Raw genomic sequence first — 16,319 nt, 5'->3', positions numbered from 1 at the left:
TGCACTCTAGCCAGGGTGACAGAGCGAGACTCTGTCTCAAAAAAAAAAAAATAGATTTAAGATCACAGTTCTTGTTAAGATCTTTTTGTGCAAATGTAATTTGTGGAACACACAGAAAAAAATGAACACGTAATGGATAGTGCTTAACTGGTTTGGCTCATTTGAGTACCAGAATATTGATCGATTGATTGATTGATTGAGACAGGGGCTCACTCTGTCACCCAGGCTGGAGTGCAGTGGCACAATCATAGCTCATTGTAACCTTGAATTCCCAGGATCAAGCAGTCCTCCCTCCTCAGCCTCCCAAAGTGCTGGGATTACAGGCATGAGCTGGGATTTCATTTCCATAAAACGATACCAATTATATTTCCAATTTTGTCTTTCATTAATCAATCCTTATCTCCTACTTTGTAGCCAATTAATACTGATCACATTGACTAATATCCAGGTATTAGACCACGTATCTTTTTATAACAATACTTGGAAGGGGTTTTTTAATTAAGGACTTTATGAAGGTAATAAAAGAAGTTGTAGGAAATAACTGAACATAGAATGGAATGAAATTAGATTTATTCAAAGATAAAATAACTTAAACATATCTCTGCAATTATTAACACTATCCAGTGGGGGTTTATTATGAAATTCTGTGCCTCTTCACTAGGAAGTCTGGATCTCCTTTCTTCCATTTACAGCAGATCCCATTCTGAATTCCCTGTTGTTCTTTCCGAATGTCTGTGCTGAGGTTGATAACTTCCCTGTTGTAGGGCCATGATCATTATTTGTACATTAATCTTATTAGCTGCTAATGTGATTAAGTTAAATTTAAAGTGCTAAGTTTTATCATCTGATTTCTGCGGTGTTTTCCTTCTGTCGCTGTACTATGGAAAACTTCCACCAGTATATACCGTTAACCTGATAATAATGTCTCTCTAACCAGTGCCTTTGTCTTGAATATGTGTATTTGGCCATGATCACTGTTTGGTGAGTCGTGGGTAATGGGAAGGATATTTTAAATTACAGCTTCACAGCTCATTTCTCGACTAGAGTTTAGGCTGAACACAGAACCTTTTGGGCAGAATGCAGACTGTTGGCACTTCCTGTATCACACGTGACTGCAGGCAGATCCTTTGGGGATATGCCCAAGTTTAGGGGATGGGAGACAGAAGAGCAGCCCAACAAGAAACCAAAGAAAAGTTGGTCTTGCTGCCTGAGAACAGCATCTCACAGCTTCAAGAAACTAGAGAAAACGACCAGGCGTGGAGGCTCATACCTGTAATCCTAGCACTCTGGGAGGCCGAGGCAGGAGGATCACTTGAGGTCAGGAGTTCAAGACCAGCCTGAGCAAGAGCGAGACCCCCGTCTCTACTAAAAATGGAAAAACTAGCTGAGTGTGGTGGTGTGCTCCTGTAGTCCCAGCTACCCAGGAGGCTGAGGCAGGAGAATCTCCGAACCCAGGAGTGTGAGGTTGCTGTGAGCTAGGCTGACGCCATGGCACTCTAGCCTGGGCAACAGAGCGAGTCTCTGTCTCAAAAAAAAACCAACAAATTAGAGGAAATATCCAGGTCTACATTATTGTCAAGTGCTACATCTGGAATTTATTTTTTCTTTTAATGAAATTAAGCAAACATTCTTTTGTTTTACCTGAGCAGGTGTAAAAACAGTTTTGTTTCTTTAAATGATTTATTTCACTAAAGTAGTAACAAATCTCCTCCAGTCTTCCACACTGTCTCATATATAAGTTATTCATCTCGATGGTTTTCCTTTACAATGGATGGTATTGTGCCAGGCACTTGGTATTAAAAGCCAGACTCCTGGAAATGCAGTTTTTCAAATCCATTAACCTTTATTCATCTCTTATGGTAATAGAGGTAGAAGGATCACGTCATTTTTTTCCTGCAGTGTATGATCTAATATAAATTGGGTTTGTCTGACCTTTTTTTCTGATCATCCTAAAGGATGGGCTTATAAAATCTTCCTGCAGGTTTTATGAATACTGAGTTTCTCTACTGCTGTCTGTCTTCACTTTACTTTTATAAGGTTATTTAGCCTAGTTCATTTTGGAATTGAGTAAGTCAAATACACTCTTTCTGGAACTGGGTGTACCCTGGTTTAAACAATTTGCTGTCCCCATAATGGCTGATAATCATGAACGTGAAAGAAAATGTTAGATGCATGATATTGTGATATTGCTTAAATTGTGTGAGCTTGTACATTTCAGAATAATAGATATATTTGAAATAAATTATATGCACTAATCAGTTTCATAATGCTAGTCTTTAAGGAAAAATGTTTATTTTGTGAATTTGCACCAGTGAGTTAAACATAATATCCAACAAATCAATTATACTTAGTGCTATTACCTATCCAAGATAGTTATCAAGTATAATATTTATATAGCTTTGCTAGAAGTGCTTATACAGTTTATTTAGACACCAATGAATATTTACCTTAAGAAAACATGAGTTTATAAATATAAAAAGCTAAAATGTACAAGGGTACCATGGCTGTTGACTAAATCAGACTTCTAATTGGATAAGAGAACTTGATGCCAACTTAGAAAATCTTATCTCTCTGATAAAAGCTTGGATCATTGTATAGCTGACTTAATTCTTTCATCTCAGAGTACAAAATGTTTTATTCATGAATGTCTCTTTTATAGCCTCCTTGTTCGGTTATGAAAGCAAACCAGGAACATACATCCACTTCTAAACATCCATATTTTCACGTAATACTGTCTTCTTCCTTCCTGTTTGAGAGGAAGAATTATCCTGACCTAAACCCATCTCCTCCTACCTATTCTAGGACTTTGCTCTTTATTAGTTTTCTTTTTCTCCCAATTCTTTAGTCTTCATTGGTTCTAGAGTCCAAAGCCTGAGCCTGACAGCGAGATTAAAGCAACCCAGTTGGTGGGCGAGAAGGATGCTTCGGTTGAGAATTTAGCAAACTGGCAGCTCTCATCCTGCTAAATTTCTCAGCAGTTTTGATTGTGTTGACCATTGTCTTCTTCCTGAAGCCCTTCTCACTAGGCTTGTAGATCATCATTCATGTTTTCTGCCATCACATTGAACTCCCTCCGAAATGAAGATGCTCACATTTACTGAGCCTGAGTGTGTGCCAACCTCTGTGACAAGTTCTTTACATGTGTTTTCTCATTTTGTCCTCCTACCAGTTCTGTAAGATTGGTGCAATAATTATCCCAATTTAAAGATAAAGAAACCGAGCCTTAGTAGTTTGCTCAAGACCACACAGTCAAGTAAACGGCAGAGTAAGAGATTCACATCCATATGTGTTAGCTGTCAAAGCCTGTGTCCTTAAACAGTGTGTGTAATACCACTCATGCCAGATGTCATGTGCGGCCTAGAAATGCAGAGATGAAAACATCTTAAATACAGAGGTGAAAGTACTCATAGAACTGTGGTACAGTGGGGGAACAGACTGAACAGGTAGAGTGCGATGACACTGATAATGGAGGTGTATGGTCCAGGGCAGTGGTGGCCTTTGCTTGGGGAATGCAGCAAAGGCCTCAAAGAGAAGCTGGTGCTTGCAGGAAGACCAAGAGCTTGTAACACAATTAAGATAGGGAGGGAATTCCAGACAGAGGAAACAGGAGGTGCAAAGACATGGAAGTAGAAAGCATGTTGCATTTCAGAGAGTTATCAGAAGTTCTGAGTGGCTGGAGCGCAGTTCTGGGGGAGGTCACAGGAGATGAGATTGGTGGGTCGGTCCACACCCCGACCCTGAAGAGCCGTGTTGATCATCGTGACTCATGCATGGTTTTCCTACCAGTGTGTGCTGCTGGTGTTCTTTATCGTTCTCCTCCATCCCTCCCTCCTCCTTCCCTCCCTCCTCCTTCCCTTATTATCTAAATGTTAGTGTTTTTCTGGGTTCTGCTTTCCATCTTTGTTTTTCTTCCCATATTTATACTTCTTCCCAGACCAATCATCTACTCCTGTATAGCGTCCATTACCACCATGTGCTGATGTCTGTTCAATCAGTATCTTTAGTGTCAACCTCTCTCTCGACCTAATACTTTCATCTGAATCCTGTGAAACACCTCCTTTTATCCTGCGAGGCTTCGTTCATAATGTGTCTGAAAGGATCTCACTATTTGGTCCCCACCCTCTAGTGCTGTCCTCTTTGCTCCCTGTCTTGGGTGATACCGTCACCACTGGTCAGACACCCAATCAGGCAGCCTGGAACTGTTTTTCATTTTCTTTCCCTCTCTCCTTTTGTTTTCTCCAAGCTGTCTTTTACAAAGTTCAGGCCCACCTTGTGTCTCATACAGATGACATTATGATAGTTTCCCTAATGGGTCTCACTGTCTGTAGTCTCTCCCTTTTACAAACTCTCTTCTGTACAACCAATACATCTGGTCATGTCACTTCCTAATGGAATCAGTTGTCTGTTTCCCTAATCACTGTGAGATATTGAGGATAGGGAACATAGCTGTACCTACAGTGCCTAGCACATTGCCTGATACACAACAGGTGCTCAAAGAATGGCTTAATCTTTTAAAATTGAAATTAAAGTCTCACATATGTGGACTAGATAGAATGGGAAAAAAATAGAGTTTGGCTTTATAATGTACTTTTAATAATGAAGGTATTTCAAAGCACTTGACTACATAATGCATAACTCAAATATTTGTTGCCTAGAGATTGGTGTTGGCAAATGGAAAAGCCATTGTACACTGAAAAAGAACTTACACTGGTTGTGACCATTAGAGGAGGACCAAGGATATAATGGTTCCATGAGTCAGAGGTTTTGCCTAGTTGTTTTTCTTGAAAAGTGCCATGGGATTATCTCAGTTTTTAGGAAAATCCCCCACTTCAGCCCGTCAGCATCCATTGGCTTCTTTCATTTTCTTCTTGCAGCAGAGAATATAGACACCCCAAATGCCCCAGAAGCCCTGCTCCCAGGCCACTCTAAGGGTTGAGTATACAAAAGGTAGGAGGGAGGAAGGATGCTGAAGACAGGGGGAGATGGGGGATGGAGAATTCTTTTGTGCTTCTTGGAACAGGAGGGTTCCCATTGTGATGAAGATAATAAGAGACTCCTTCATCATCCCAGAGCTGAGGCCCTGAAGAAAGCAGTGTTCCTTTATGCCTGGAGCCTCCAAATTGGAGCGTGGGGAAGTGGAAAGTAAGAGAAATGATTCTAAAGCTATTGAGGACAGAAAACAATCAAAGGGGAAAATAACAATGAAATTGCGCATCCTGAAATTAAAGTGTCAGGATTTATTGTGTCAAGTGAGCAACTCATGGGCAGGTGTGGTGGGAACGGCATTGTACGCCTTCATAGAAAAGATATCAAAAGCAAATCATTGTTTGAGTGAGTAACCCGGGATCACACCGATCTAAACGCTTGGCATCTGGAGTGATCTCTGAAAGTGAGTTTCTCCAAGAAGAGAAGTGAAGGCATCAGAGAGGGGATTTGCATATCTCACAAGCATTATTATCGGCCTTCGTTTGCCTTCTTGAATAGGAAAAAATGTAACCTCATAAAAGGTTTTTTTGTTTTGTCAACTTTTATTAAATATCCACAGGTTCCTGGCTCTGCAATCACATTATTTGAGCCATTTCTAAACAGCTGTCAGTATTTAGTATATTCTAAATTTCTTCAAGGCAGTTAAGGACCGCTCCAGCAAAGATAGGTGTAATTTTATCTTGTGTTTGTGTTTTCCATTCTTTTTTAACTCATCCTTACTTTTGTCCCCCAAAGCATGTGAATTTTGACCACCTAACAGTATCTCTCTGTCTCTGTTTCTCTCTCTCTCTCTCTCTCTCTCTCTCTGCAAATGACAAAGTTATCTCCAGAATCACAGCTATTTAATGGAAAATCCTGCTTAAAACACACAGGCACACACATACCCCCATACACATGTGCTCGCATGCTCGTGCACACATGCGCGCGGACACACACACATTTAGGGTGCTTCCACTAGTTGTGGCTTAAACCATAAGGCCATTTACTGTTTACCTAACAGGGAGGCCAGAAGTTGTTCATCACAGGATTGTTGGTCCAGTAGCTTAATAATGTCATCAGCGAGGGAAGCTTCTCTGATCCTTTCACTTCGCTGTCCTCAGGTGATAGCTATGTCATCGTCCCTATTGGTTACAAGATGGCTGCCACAGTTCCAAAAATCATGCCTTCATTTAGTGGTGTCCAAAGCAGAAAGCAAGGTTGAGGAAAGGTGTCAAGTGGTGGCAAAAGGTCTTTCTCTGTTCACATCTTGTTCTTATCAGGGTGGTAAACTTTCCTAGAAGCCATCCTACAGACACCTCCTTTCATCTCATAGTTACAACTGGGTCATGTGCCCACCCCTACAAAATTCCCTAGCAATGAAGAACAGGATGCCAGGTGTCGAAACTGGGTCATGGCCATCCAACCAAAACTCAGTTTTGATTGGGGAAGATGAGAGAAATATGTTAGGTAGCCAGTCAACAACATCTGCTACACTTGTACGGATGTTGTACGTAGCCAGAACTATGTTGAATTTTAAATCTCATGAACCGGAATTAGTATACTGGTTATTTACCCCTGTTAGGTTTAAAGACTGAATCTTATCTTCAGTTCCTCTATTTCAGTGGAAGGAAAAGTAGGTTTTCAAGTTCATTTTCTAACTAGCTATTTTTATAAGGGCTTGATATACAAATATCTCTACCTGTAGCCTATAGCCCTACTAGTGATCAAGCATTTAAGCTCATTAGTAGTTTTCCTGTAGTTATTTCATATATGTACATATTTTTAACAAAAATTGGATAGATTTTAGACTAATAGCTTATTATGATTTTGCAAATTAGACTTTAAACTTTAGCAGAAACTCTGTTTTCTTCACTGGTATAGACCCAGCATCTAGCTCAAATTAAATGCTTATTGGCTCACACCTGTAATCCCACCTATTCAGGAGGCCAAGGTGGGAGGATTGCTGGAGGCCAGGAGTTTGAGGCTGCAGTGAGCTATAATAGTTCCTGGGCAACATAGTGAGACTCCCCTATCTCTACAAAATAAAAAATAAAAAAATTAGCCAGGCATGGTGGCATATGCGTGTAGTCCCAACTATTCAGGGGGCTGAGGTGGGAAAATTGCTTGAGCCTGGGAGTTCAAGGTTACAGTGAGCTATGGTGGGGCCACTGTATTCCAGCCTGGGTGATAGAGCAAAACACTGTCTCTAAAAAAAAAAAAAAAAAAAATCAAATATTTGTTGAATGAAATTTTTTTTTGATTCAATTCAACTAGTCAACGTCTATTCAAATCAATAAGGATTAATACCGTGAGTATTAAGTATGGGTATAAGTTAAATATATTGCATAGGAAAGAAACCAGAAAATTGGAAATGGAGACCAGTTATGTGATGTAGAGTATGTGTGTATGTAATGTACATATTTGTGTATATATGCACAGAATATCTATGGGAGGAAACAGAAAGAATGGTAACGTTGCTTTCCTTTAGGGATGAAGAGTGTGAATTGAATGTTAAGCCTACTCACAGTCTTTCCTTGGGAGAAGATGCCATACCTTCTAATCTTTTGGAGAGGGAACTAAAGCTCCTAATTGGCTCACCAATGGGGCTTGACCAGCTCTATAAACATTCTCCTTAGCATGGTAGGTAGTGGGAGCTTCGTGCTATTCCCTCTTTCTAGTTAAGTTCAGGGCCAAAATGCATTCCTGGGATGGCCTAGAACCTTTCCCTTTCCTGTGTTCAGAGTCATGAATAGTCAAGAGCTACTTAGTAAGAAAGTACACCATGAAGAACCCTATTAGGGGGCTGTAAAACCAATGAAAGACAAGTTAGCTGCCACCAAATGGCTGAAATACCCATTTTGCTTGGTGATACAGATAGGCTCCCCATCATTTTCAGGATCTCAAGAAATAGTGCTCTCATTTTCTGATGTCACATATAATAACAGTTTATTTCATTAAGTGTTTTTCTATTATTAAAAAGTGCTTATGCACCTTTAAACATATGCTTATGTTTAAAATGTAGAAATAAAAAGTAACACAGGGAAGAAGAAAAAGAGGCTTCTATTGTTTTACCACTCCAAAATAACCACCATCTTTGTAAGACATGTGTTTCTATTTTTACTTTTGTAGTACTTTGTTGGTGTGTGTAGGAAGTAATCTGGGCGTCTTGCCCGGTTGGGTTTAATTTTTGTTTATTTGTGAAGTGTCTTAGATTGCATTACACTTATTAGATCATTACTGTTATTAGCTGTTACTAATGATACATCATCATCTGTTCTTATCAATCTAAAACTGAAGCAATGAAAAGTTTATTCCCCAGGGCAATCTCCCATGTTGCCTCAATTGTGAAGAAATGACACACGGTGGAAATAGAACTCTAACTACAATGGATTTAAAATTCCCTTGATTGTGGTTCTTCAAGCATTTCTTCTTTGTGCACATTGCTTAGGTGTGAAATCAGACTGGGTTCCTGTCCTGTTCCCCAATAAACTGCGGCCTTTCCCACCTCCCCAGTATTGCTCTCTCTTCATCTTCCCATCTCTGCCTGTCCAAATTCAAGTCTTCTTCAAGGACTGCCACAAACCTTACTTCCCATAAGGAAGCTTTCCTCGCCCCACTGACGTCATTCACATGACAGCGACGGTCTCTTATTTCCCCAGACCTCTGCAGTACTTACTCTCTGTACTGTTCATGTGGTATTTAGATTCTAGTTCTTTTTTTATTGCGATAAAAAACAAACACATCACATAAAATTGAGCAACTTAACCATTTGGAAGTGTACGGTTCAGCAGTGTTAAGTGTCGTTGCAAATTGTTATGCATCCAATCTCCAGAACTTTTTCATCTTATAAAGCTGAAACTCTATACCCATTAAACAACTCCCCATTTTCTCCTCACCCCAGTCCATAGTAACCACCATTCTTGTATTTTGTATTTTTTTTTTTTGAGACAGAGTCTCACTCTTTTTGCCCGGGCTAGAGTGCCGTGGCGTTAGCCTAGCTCACAGCAACCTCAAACTCCTGGGCTCAAGCAATCCTTCTGCCTCAGCCTCCCGAGTAGCTGGGACTACAGGCACATGCCACCATGCCGGGCTAATGTTTTCTACATATTTTTAGTTGTCCGATTAATTTCTTTCTATTTTAGTAGAGACGGGGTCTCGCTCTTGCTCAGGCTGGTCTCGAACTCCTGAGCTCAAACAATCCGCCCGCCTCGGCCTCCCAGAGTGCTAGGATTACAGGCGTGAGCCACCGCGCCCGGCAGTAACCACCATTCTTAATATTTCTATGGATTTTTCTACTTCAGTGCCTCATATGAGTGGAATCATACAGTATTTGTCTTTTTTGTGATTGGCTTATTTTATATAGTCTATTATATTTATACTCTACTAATACAGTCTATTTGTATTATATAGACTATATATAGTCTATGTTCCCAGAATCCTACCTTTCCTTTTAGGTTTCAGAACAGAAATAAAGCCCATATATTATTCAATTCAATCACTCTATTTTTGTAATCCCTTAACTAACTTAATGACTTAATAGCTGTAAATGTGTCTTAAATTTAAATAAAAAATAGAATCATAAAATTTTAGGGAATTTAAAAATCAAATTTTAGAGAATTTAAAAATTAATTCTCTAATTTTGCAGATGAAGAAATTGAGTCCAGAGAATTGGGTACACAGAAGTACGTGGCAGATCATTTTTCATTTCCCCTCCATGATCACAGATTGCAGGCATCTACCAGTTGGGGAAGAGATTTTTGGTCAGAAAGGCGTTTCCTGGCAATCACACCATTTCAGTAGGTGCTGCATGTGTGGTTAGGTTAACGCTCATTCTTGTAAAAGTGGTGACTGAGTCATGCCACTCCTAAACACTGGTGGGGGGCTGTCGTGTAGTGAGATTGCTGATTGTGTCACTAGACCACTGGCCCTGGTGTCGCTCTGCTGAAGCTGGAGAGAAAGAGAAATGGAAACGAGAAAGAGAAAGAGTGACAGCAATTCTTCCTTTAGAAGGAGCACTATTAAGTGGTTCTGATGCCTGGTGGTGGTAGTAGTGGCGGTGGTAGTGGTGCGCTCTTCTCAGAAAGTCACCGTAGTGTTATTAAGGTCCTGGGCACTGAAGATGCGTGGTCTGGGTTCAAATCCTGGCTCTGAATCTTGCTCAGTGTGTGACCTTAAACTGGTTACTTCATCTCTTGAACTCTCAGTTTCTTTGTCTGTAAATTGGGAATAATATGTGTTGTATAGAGCTATTGTGAGAATTTAATGATGCATACATAGTAAATACTTTATATTCATAGACATTAGTTATTTTTCATAACTAAGAGAAAAGTGCTAACACTTCATAATGTTTGATTTAATAACATACTAGACTATTGTATGTCCAGGAAATATATAAGTTCTCTCTGTAAATTTGCTGCCTTTCATTGCTATAAATCTTTGAGTATACACACACACCACATAGTTTATGTATCGTTTCTATGAAATTTAAATATCTACCTATCATTTATCTCAGTTTTCAATTGCTGCATAACAAACATTCCAGTATTTAGTGGCTTACGACAAGAACAAGCGACGATTTATTTGCTCATGATTCTGCGGTTTGTGCGGGACTCGGCAGAGCAGCTTGTCTGCTCCACATGGCATCGGTTGGGGCAGCTGGACTAGGGTCGAATGATCCACTTCCGAGATGGCCCATTCACATGACTGGCACGTTGGTGCTAGTTGTCACCTGGGAGTTGGATTGGGGGAGGGGTTCAGTTCTTGCTGTCAGCAGGGTTCTCAGTTCCCTTCCATGCGGCCTTACCCTACAGATAACTTGGGCTCCCTCCTACCTCGGTGGCCTCAAGTAGTTGGACTGTCTACATGGGGATTAGCTTCCATTTGTGCAAAAGGAGGAAGCTGCCAAGCTTCCTTAAGGCTTAGGACAGGAACTGGCAAAGGGTAACTTCTGCTGTCGGTTAAAGTGGTCAGATTCAAGAAGAGGGGACCGTGCAAAGGTGTAAACAGCCAGAGGTGTGGTTTGTTGGAGTCCACTAATGTAACAGACTACCACACCATTCACTTAATATAAATATTGAACTACGCTTGGTGTATAAGGGCATATTCATTTATTAATTGGACCATTTTTACTGAGCATCTATCCTGTGCTGAGCTCGTAGTAGGCACTGGGTATACACAATTGGACAAAACACACAAGCTCTCTGGCCAGAGGAAGCATCCATCGGGTAATTCAACAAGTGGTTTCAGGAACTCGTGACTCGCTGGGTACTATGAGAATGATACGTGCTCGTGGCATTTAGCAGGGGCCTCAACCTAGTCTGTGGGTTCAGGAAAGTTCTGAACTCTGGGGTAAAAACAATACATTCTACAAGAATTCAATGATGGGAGAGAAGCAGACAGAGTAGGCAAGGAAAGGTCTGTTTTGTCTGGGTAGCAAATGATGTGAAGCACTTACCACGGTAAAGGGTAAGAGAGGAAGTGCTCCGGAGGAAAGAACCGGGTGCTGAATTAGGAAGCGAGTGTGTGTGTGAGTGAGGTGCCAGGCTTATACTACTTCACTGCTCCCTGACTTAGAATCACAGGCCAAACAGCAAGAGAGGGGACTGCACGAGCTACTTAGGAGTCTAGGGATTGCCCTTCAACCTTGAGGTTACCAGCACACACCCAAGTGGTTTCAGAGAGGGAGAGGCAGATGAGCATGGAATGGATAGCTTTCAAAAGCTATCTCTGCCCACTCCTATTATGCTGAATTACAGATTGCCTGATGTTCCCTTTGCTGGGGAAGGGGGAAGAAATTTCCCTCTACCTCCCTTCCAATCACTCTTTCTGCTAAATCTGTATTGTGCCCCCAGCTTTGTTAGCATAGAGCTAACTTGAAATATCCTTCAATGTCTAATAAATAAATTTGAATATTTGTTAGGAGAGGATATTTGAATATTTGTTACTATCATAAGAGAACCGGTGATTTAATTAAAGTATGCTAAGAAGTTCCCAGAAAAGTATTTCTTAATAACACCTTTTCATTGTTGAATATATCCATTATCCAATTTTCTATTCAAACTAGGAATTCTCATCCATTAGAATAAAACAGAGGTAAGTTTAATCAATTCAGGCATGCTCACCTGTATGACAAGGAAATTGGATCTGATCTGATAGTTTTCATACTGTGTTTCTGCTTAAGGAATTAAAAATATTTCACTCAAGTTTTATTTTTCAAATATATTTTGTTTCATTTTTAGGCATTGAGAAAAAAAGCATACACTTTCAAATATGTTCGACAAAAATTTAAATAACTGAAAACCACCAATTTTGGTTAAATTAAAATCTCCACTTACTTCCAGCCTGCGCCCACATTGAAATTAGGTCAAAGAAAAATACACAACAATGCACTGCTGCCTGGTTTCCCTTCAGATTCATAATCCTGAACCTCCAGGGATTCTTAATGCAACCCAGAAATGTTACGGCCCCTCCCTAATCCTGTGTACTCAAATTTCAGTATGCATCACCATCATCTGGCTTCTTAAAGCACAGATGCCAGAAAGCAGGTCCTCCCTCCAAAGTTTCTGATTCAGCAGGTCTGGAGTGGGCCTGAGAAGTTGTAGTTTCTAGTAAGTTCCCAGGTGATAACTGGCGCTGCTGATCCAGGCACCACACTTTGAGAACCAGCGTCCTAGACCGTTCGCTCCCCCCTCTTCTAGATAAATATTTCATGATTTTATATCTTTTCCCTTTCTTTAGACTTCTAACATCTTCTTCATCCTCACTCTCAGCTAATCACTTTGCTTCTGGATTCAGTGAGGAAATCAAAGCTCTCAGAAGAAAACATCCACAAGCTCCCTCTAATACCAGCATGCTCTGCCTCACCAAGTAAAGCCAAGCACATAATAAGCTCTAAGTTATTATCTTAGGAATGTCTTATCCAGGGTCTTTACAAAAAATATAGATTTGAATTTATATAACACATTTATCCTAATAAAATACAGCTTGCATCACTTTGTATATTGGGTTGCCGTGTAGTTACTCATTTCAAATAAAAGTTATACTGATGAGACAGAATAATACACAAGAAGGATGGGGGTCACTGCCTTGGAAAAATGATGTAGAAACTGCAAGAGTTATCCTTTTGGACAGAAGGTCGCTGTTCAGATGAAGAACTTCTATGAAGAGTTGATTATTAGCAATCAGTCACCATGTTAAAAGATATGACATAGATGAGTGATATAATCTGAGTTATTTATTTATTTATTTATTTGAGATGGGGTCTTGCTCTGTTGCCCAGGCTAGAGTGCAGTAGCTGGATCATAGCTCCTTGTAATCTCAAACTCTTGGGGTCAAGCAATCCTCCTGCCTCAGCCTCCCGAGTAGCTGGGACTAAAGGTGTGTGCAACCATACCTGTCTAATTAAAAATTTTTTTTGTAGAGATTGGGGTCTCGCTGTGTTGCCCAGGCTGGAATCTGAGTTATGTTTTTAAAAAATTACTCCAGCTACTATGGAGATTAGATGGAATGAGGACAAAGGTGTTAGCAAGGTTAAGATAGAACAGTATTCCACGGAAAAGACAATGGTGACTTGGACTGGAATACTATCTATGTCGATGGAGAGAAGTAGATGGCATAGAATAAATTTAAGAGAGAGAGTTGGCAGACCCTGATGCATTGGTGGTGATGGGTAAGGTCAAAAAAGAAAACAAGAAGATAGAAGGTTTGTCATGAATAATAGTTTGGATGATTCCTTTCCTTTCCTCTTCATACTTTCCGTATTTCCCAGATTGTCTTCTTGCCTTAATAATAGGAAAGAAGTAACAAATGTCATTTACAATGTTAAAAAAAGTAAATACAGTTCTGCATCATTTAAATAGAAAAGCAGGTGTAGGGTATAAGTTCTGAACTATCTGACTGTTTTGTACAATCAAAAGCTGTACTGATGGAAGAAATTATGATTTAGATTTACCTTTTATAGTCAAATGATATAATATTTTATATTATGAAAGTATGAGAATATACATAAGCTTCTCTTTTGTTCAAATGTGCATTTCACAGGGCAGGGATTGTTTCATTTTTTACTGCTATTTCCCATGGTCCCTAATTGGAACTAAATGAATATTGGTAAGAGAGTATACATATATGTATATATTCTTGCATACACTTTTAACATTTACATCTAAAATATTTTGTTCACAATAAACAGTTTTGACAGCTTTATTGAATGATAGATACTCCGGGAGGACAATCTATCTTCAGTCCTTTCAGCATGAGCTTCTGTGATTACATTTTCTTTCTTCACCAGGATGTGGGAAATTAGACATACTCCAAATCGATTGGATCACTGTTGATCCCAGGGGATTCTTTCTAGCTCCAAGAAAGCCCAGGTGAATGTCAGGTTAATTTTTATAATGAATGGCTTCTCTGTGTACTTCTTTCCATGATGTTCACAGTTTGCTCCGAATCAGAAACATGGTCGCCTTCAGACGCAGGTGCAAATTATCATTAATGCTCATGCAGGGCTGGAAAACAGCACCGTGCTTGCTTCTGGATTTATCAGGGAAGTATGGCTAGAGTTTTAGGGCTACGAGAAGAGCTGTGCAATACAACATTTCTGTACCAAAATAATAAAGTTTAATCCTTGTAAAATTTTTTTCCTCCCCCAGCTAGGATGATCAGATAGCATCTCTTGTGTGTCCTTTTTTGCCTTTCTGATTCTTTCGTCCCTTGCTAGCCTTCTGGCTAGTGTCACGTTCCTCTAGTCTGTCCTTTACTCTGCCACCAGAGAGATCTTTTTAAAACACAAGTTTTTGTTTGTTTAGAGTTGAGGGCCTCTCTGTGTCGCCAGGTTGCAATGCAGTGGCTGTTCACAGGTGCAATCAGAGCACACTGTGGCCTCCAGCTCCTGGGTTCAGTTGATGTTGCTGCCTCAGCCTCCCTAGTAGGCTGTGACGATTGGTGCCTTCCACCATGCCTGGCTCCAAAACACAAGTTTGATCCCATTGGGTCCTTGCCTGAAACTGTTCAATGATCCTTCATTGCCTTTAAGAAAAAGTCTAAATCCTTAACACAGCTTCTGAGATCGTCCATAGTCTGCTTGTCTCTTCTGAGCAGGGCTCCAGGTCTCAGAATGGGCCATGCAGTTTTCACGTTTCAACCTAATTCCTCAGTTTGGCTTCTAAACCTTTCCGCTCCCTGCCAACCAGGGAGAGGCTACTTCTCTTTCTCAGTTTGTCACCAGAGTTACCCCTTCCTGGGAGCCTTTCTATCTCCCAGGTTGAATTGATCAGTCTTTGTTCTCTGCCTCCCCCTTTACACACTTTCATTGCTGCTGCCAGTAACAATTTTGTTCACTTTTTTTTTTTTTAACACCTGTAACATTCTGGAGGGCATAGGCAGTGTCTATTTATCTTATCCCTAGTGTCTAGCATGCTGCATGGTGCATAGAAGGCATAAGATACATGTTTTCTGAAGAACGGTTAAATGCATGAGTAATGCTTTTGGGAAAAATCCTTCTTGACAAATAAAAATCTTGGTTGCAGGCTGGTTCTCCTAGCCTATTTCGTTTTCCAAATTCTTACCACCAACCTGGTCCTTCTAAATGTGGTTAGTATTTGTAGTCAAGGTTTTGTTCTGATGAGGAAAAAAAAAAAAAATGGAAAAGCAGAGAAAAATGGCCGTTATCAAAGAGGCAAAAGCATTGTTCTCTTAAGGGTTATTATCACATATGACAACCACTCTCTCCCTAGCAACAACTGTTTATCATGTGCTTCTGCATCCAGAGATCCAGTTTCGCCTTCCTCACCCAGGCATAAACACTCAGGAGAGAGGTTAGCTCCACTCCCTTTTATTCAGGGAGCCAACTATTCCCCCTGGGCTTTTCTCTAACCAACAGGCTGCTCCCTTCCAACAAGCCCAGCGTTCACGCAGTTGGCCCTACTCAGAGAGCGCCCCTTTCCTCCCATGACCATCATGACAAAGCAAAGCCTGCCCTGTTCAGACTGTCTCTCAGGGCTGGACCCGGGCAGAGCGCCTAAGACGGGCAAGGCCCACTCGAGCTCTCGGGTGGCAGAGCAGTTAGTCACGAGCACAGCTGGCTGTCTCACGGCTGGGTCCATACAGACGCCTCGAGTAAGCTTTCATGGTCAGATTTTGGATATAGTTTTATAATTATAACTCGTTTTCTGTTCTCCATTCTACTTGGATTTCATTATTCTTCCTTTGAAATGACGGATCTATCAATCTTTAAAATTGGCATTGGATTCAAAACACTTAAAGCATTTTTCTGATTTATTTATTTATTTATTTATTTATTTTTGAGACAGAGTCTCACTCTGTTGCCCGGGCTAGAGTGAGTGCCGTGGCGTCAGCCT

The sequence above is a fragment of the Propithecus coquereli genome, unplaced genomic scaffold (genome assembly GCF_000956105.1).
Source record: "Propithecus coquereli isolate 6110/MARCELLA unplaced genomic scaffold, Pcoq_1.0 Scaffold46, whole genome shotgun sequence".
In the NCBI taxonomy this organism is placed as follows: Eukaryota; Metazoa; Chordata; class Mammalia; order Primates; family Indriidae; genus Propithecus; species Propithecus coquereli.
This window is presented reverse-complemented; position numbering follows the sequence as displayed.